Consider the following 6,137-nt stretch of genomic DNA (forward strand, 5'->3'; position numbering starts at 1 on the left):
GAGGTTCATTTGAATTAATCAGAAGATTTAACCTCTCAGGTTGATGAAGAGTTATACTAGATCTACGAAGTATAGGTGCAACACGTTCGGGCTCACCAACAGTGTGTTCAGCTTCAACGTGCCGTTGGCTAGTGCCTTCAGAAGGTATGTTACTTTGTGATTCTTGAATTTCTTCAAGATCTACTTTACTCCCACTGACTTCTTGTAAGAGAAGATCTCTTTCAAAGAATTCAGCAAATCGAGCAGTAAACACTTTGTTTTCAGCTTGGTAGTAAAAGTAGTAACCCATTGTTTCCTTTGGGTATCCTAAAAAGTGACATTTGACACCTTTGGTTCTAACTTGTTTGAAGTGTCACGTTTCACATACGCTTCACAAGCCCAGACTTTCAAATAAGACAACTTAGGACTCCTTCCATGCCATAATTCATATGGTTTCTTTTCTACCTTCTTGGTTGGAACCATATTGAGTATGCGTGCAGCAGACTCTAATGCATAACCCCAAAAAGACATCGTCAGAGTAGTTAGACTCATCATAGATCGAACCATATCAAGTAATGTTCAATTCCTCCTCTCTGACACACCATTGTGTTGTGGTGTGTAAGGTGGAGTGAACTGTGAGACAATCCCACGATTCTTCAGGTGGTCCAAAAACTCTTGACTCATATATTCCCCTCCCCGATCAGAGCCCAGGGCTTTAATGGTCTTTCCAAGTTGATTCTTTACTTCATTTTGGAAGATTTTGAATGTTTCAAAAACTTCATGTTTATGTTTCAGCAAGTAAACATAACCATATCTACTATAATCATCAGTAAATGTAACGAAGTATGATTCACCATTTCTAGACATAGTTCTAAAAGGGCCACATACATCAGTATGTATTTGAAAGGACCCGTTCATATACATTATAAACGATTCACAATAGTTGATTACATCGCGAGGTATTTGACCTCTATGTGATACATTTTACAAACATTGCATTCGTTTTTAAAAGACAAACTTTCTTTACAACGAAAGTTGATGGCATGCATACCATTTCATAATACATCCAACTATAATTGACTTAATAATAATCTTGATGAACTCAATGACTCGAATACAACGCCTTTCGAAATATGACATGAATGACTCCAAGTAATATCCTTAAAATGAGCTAATGCACAGCGGAAGATTTCTTTCAAACCTGAGAATAAACATGCTTTAAAGTGTCAACCAAAAGGTTGTTGAGTTCATAGGTTTATCATAAACAATAAAATTCAGTACTTTTGATAGACCACAAGATTTAAATGTGCATGGTACAAATGGGCCCGAATCCTATACCCCCATGTAATGTACATGCGATATCTTTTAAATACAGTACACCTCTCCCGTGTACGCAACCATTTTCATAAATCTTAGTAACCGTACACATATCTCGTGTACAAAAATGTAATACACATAACCTGTGTATAAAAATCATTCTCTCGATCCATAACATTCACTTTGCTTTCATAGCTTGGCTTGGTAACTGACCTTAACATATAATGCGCATAAATAATATCCCCAGAACAGAACCTCTCGTCTGCATAATATATAAACTTCAAAGTACTAAAGCAGTTCAAATTCTCTGACTGGGCATGTCAAAGCCCATAGATCTATCTTTAGGATTCGCGTGAATTAGGGCCATACCCGATTCTAATTCTTAGGTTACCAAGCAATAATAATCAGGGGAAAAATATTCATATCAATTGGTGGCAATTATCATGTCCACATAATTCAATGGTGGCAATTATCATGTCCACATAATTCATTCAAGGAATGTTTTGCTTGTGTCTATCTCGTCAAACATTTAGAAAAGCATTTCATGTATTCGCAGTTCAAAATATATTTCAAAAGCATTTAATAAAGCAGTTGTAAAAGCAGCGCATGTATTCTCAGTCCCAAAAATGTAAAGAGTAAAAGGGAATCAAATGAACTCACCATACTGTATTTCGTAGTAAAAATACATATAACGTCATTTAACAAGTGCAAGGTTGGCCTCGGATTCACGAACGTATCAATATTGAGATTCAATATTGCAGGAAAGTACGTAGACGCAACAGAGATGATAATCACTAGATTGACCTCATGAGCATACCCATGAACCATACCCATCACCTCCATAGCTATAACCCATAATTTCCTTAGCTTCGACTCATTAAAAAAAACTATTTTGAAATCACTCGGACAGGACTCCGTCGTAATATTTTATGTATACTAATAATATCTTGAAATAATACAGAGAAAATATATATGTAGGGTGTGTTTGGACGAAAATAGCTGGAGCTAGAGCTTATAGCTGGAGCTGGAGCTGGAGCTTATGAGCAGGAGCTTATGAGCAGGAGCTGGAGCTTATTTTTAAAGGTGGTAGCTGGAGTTTATTATTTTTTATAAATGTTTGGTAAACTAGCTGGAACTTATTTTTCAGTTCATAAGCTCTACTTTTTTTCATAAGCTACTACAAGTAGCTTATTTTTTCAGAGCTTATGATTTTCATAAGCTCTACTTTTTTTATCTACCAAACGAAGTTTATGACTTGGAGCTTATTATAATCATAAGCTCAAGCTCTCATAAGCTTCCATAAGCTCCAATAAGCTACGCGCCAAACACACCCGTAAATCGATTGAGAGAGTTTAGAGAAATATATTTTCAAGTTTTTATGAAATAATGAAACCTATTGAATTCTATTTATAATACATTTTTGAATTATTAAAGTGAATTATCAAAGTATTAATTATTAAAGTGAATTATTAAAGTATGAATTATTAAAATGAATTATTAAAGTATGAATTATTAAAGTAAATTATTAAAGTATGAATTATTAAAGTGAATTATTAAAGTATGAATTATTAAAGTTAAAGTAAAGTAAAAGTAAAGTAAAGATAAATTTAAAGTATAGTAAAAGTATAAAAACTATGTACGTATAATACGCGTATTAATATATATAATATTAATTTAAATTGTTATATATATTTAATGAAATAAAATATAAATATCGTTATCTTTATTATGCTGGTTAAGTAATGAGTTGTCAAAAGTGATTCTAGATATTTATAAAAGTTATATACGTTTTAATAATAAAGTTCTTTTTAAACTGCAAACGTTTTTGTACATTTGAAACTATATCAAATAAATATGATAATTTTGTTTCCCAAAACTAAATATATTTAAGAATCATTTTGTTTAAAAGGTTAAAATAATGGAAATCTTTATATCATAAAATGTTTGTAGAAAAGTAGAATTATATATATTCATAATAGGTTTCAAGTTTTTAAATTACAGTCTGTTGGTGAAGCATGGGATAAAGTCCAAAGGTTAAATAAACGTATGAAATTATCTTAATGAAAAATGTCGAGTTACTTAACTTGTCGATATCAAAAATCTAAGTTATTTACACTCCACGTTCTTACTTTCATATTAAATAAATTGAAAGTTAACATAGTTATCTTATCAAGGTCACGAGAAAAATATTATAAAACATGATTTGGAAATTAAACAGGAATTTCCACTAACCCTTGTCCAGTTCCCGTTAATTGACACATTTGTTCTTACTTATAAATCATTTTACCATTTTTCGAATGCTGTCAAAAAGAATAGATTTCTTAAATCACAGTGGACCTCTCAACAGAGACTCGTAATCATAATTCAATGTATCTGATAATTCAATCATTTGATATTGTCTTTTAATTCCGTCGAAAATTATTTTAAATATATTTTGAAACAAATACGTTCATGTAAAGTATTATACGTCTAATACTTTGTTAACGTTTTCAAGTTATAATATATACACATATACTTATATAATCATATCCGTTCATATAATGGTTCGTGAATCATTGGAGTTTGGTCGAGGTTAAATGAATGTATGAACACAGTTTAAAATTCTTGAGATTTAAGTTAACAAACTTTGCTTATCGTGTCGGAAACATATAAAGATTAAAGTTTAAATTTGGTTGCAAATTTCCGGGTCGTCACAGTACCTACCCGTTAAAGAAATTTCGTCCTGAAATTTGATCGAGGTCGTCATGACTAACAGTAAGAATGTTATTATGACGAATGTAAGCTGATACATAGTTTTATCATGATTAAGAAATATGGATAAAATAATTCTATTTCTCGAAGCGTATGAGTGAAGCTTTCATAAAAAAAATGAAATGAGAAAATAGAGATTTGCCTTATCTTTTGATGTCATCACGGTTGATTTCCAGATTAAAGAAAATCTTTGCAATCTATATAGGATTTGATTTTTTGGCGAATAAGGAAATTATGATCCTCTTCGATTTAATGCGATAATCTATCTCGATTTCTTCGTCAAATATTTCACTATAAATCCAACTCCTTCGTTTCTTTACAACTCACACCTTCTATTCTTTCTCCCTCAACTCATATTATAAAGCATTCGTCAATATGCTTCATCCAGTTCTGATTCTCGATATACTCCTCACTTTCATATCTGTCATTCTTCTTTTTCATTTGCCACCGGAAGAATCTATTTACTTCTACTGTACTCTTGGTTTTATAGTGTTTTTAGTCCTCCTGTGTCTTTATATTGCTATATGTATCGATATATATAGTTTGTAATTGTTGGGTTTTATATCTTCCATTATATTTTAAAGTCTCTTCTTCTGTCTTCTATAATCATTGTCATCCACATTTAATGTTTTCTCCGATTTGCTGCGATTTATACTCCAATTCCTATTTCGGAGCTTCAGTCTTCCGTTTCCTCTTCTTACGATTATGTACCGCTTGTAATGGTCCAGAATTCGCAGATATAAATTTTGGAATGAATATTGTTAACGTTCTAAGAAGGAAATGGTAATGACACGATCTTGATTTTGTTATATTACCAGAATACCCTGGAAAAGACCGAATCATCAAGAAATATTTTCTTGATATTTTGGAGGTTAAATAGAATACAAGAGTCGTGTAACATGGCACATGATGACGTTATGATCTGTGAATCATCATGTTCATTTTAGAAACTCAGCATGACTTACTGTAATATAATCACGTTGATCAAGTGTCATTATATTATACTAACTCATGCTTCAGTTCCCAACACTACTTCAAAAATATTCATACTTTAAACTCGAAGGTTTCAGAACTTAGAAATTAACATAGTTTCTTTTATGATATAGTACCGATAGTGCAAAGAGGTAAATGATTCCGGCTAAGAATAATTATGGAAATATCTTCAGAAATATGGAAGATATTTATAATGAAAGATACGATGATATCTTAAAATTTCTAAGATCAGAGGATGATGAAGAATATCGTCCGCAAGGGTTTAGAGTCAGGAGCAAGGTATTCATTAATGACTTTAGCAGATACTGAATCATTTAGATTCTTCGAAGGCAGGTTTAGTCTTTGTGATTTTTCCACAGCCTCCTTCATACTTTGCTCAATCCGTTTTCTAGTTCCAAATCTTCTCTTTTTATGAGCTTTGCCAACACACTATTCTTTATCATCAAACTTTTTACTGTTAAGGTCGTTTATAGTTTTTGGTGCTTCATCAGCATTTCGAGAACTAGTTCGCAGTTCAGGGTATTTTTCAGAAACTTCACATTCAAAATATGTAAATCCAGGAGATAGACGTTATATGTATATATAATTATTGATGTAGACATGCTGCGAGATTTCAAAATACTGATTGCCGATTCTCAATAATTGGTATGACAATTCTTGTTACAAGGTGCGGATGAGTTAATGATGGGGTTTCGATATAATGATTTTTCGGAAAATCCTAGATCATTACTGTTGCTGATAAGTTTACCTGCTAATGTGATGGAATATAAACGGTTCCCCCAGTAACAATGGCGAAATGACAACGTATATATCAAGGTTATAATAAGGTTGTTTCGACTAAAAAGTCAAAGTTGACTTACTGGAGCTGTGACAAAACTGACTACTTTGGAGAGGAATTGAAAAGTTATTTTAGCTAATAAATGCCAAAGAGTCTGACACCGATACGTGTCGAATTATGACTTTGGTTTCTAGAGCTTTTTAGGTACATAACTGTGGGTAATATGTGGTTGGATCATCATCTCGATTGCTCATTATTTGAAGTGTCTTCGGGAATTTCGGAGGGTATGAACGCAGATTGTAATCGTTAATATACATAC

The sequence above is a fragment of the Rutidosis leptorrhynchoides genome, chromosome 9 (assembly GCF_046630445.1).
Source record: "Rutidosis leptorrhynchoides isolate AG116_Rl617_1_P2 chromosome 9, CSIRO_AGI_Rlap_v1, whole genome shotgun sequence".
In the NCBI taxonomy this organism is placed as follows: domain Eukaryota; kingdom Viridiplantae; phylum Streptophyta; class Magnoliopsida; order Asterales; family Asteraceae; genus Rutidosis; species Rutidosis leptorrhynchoides.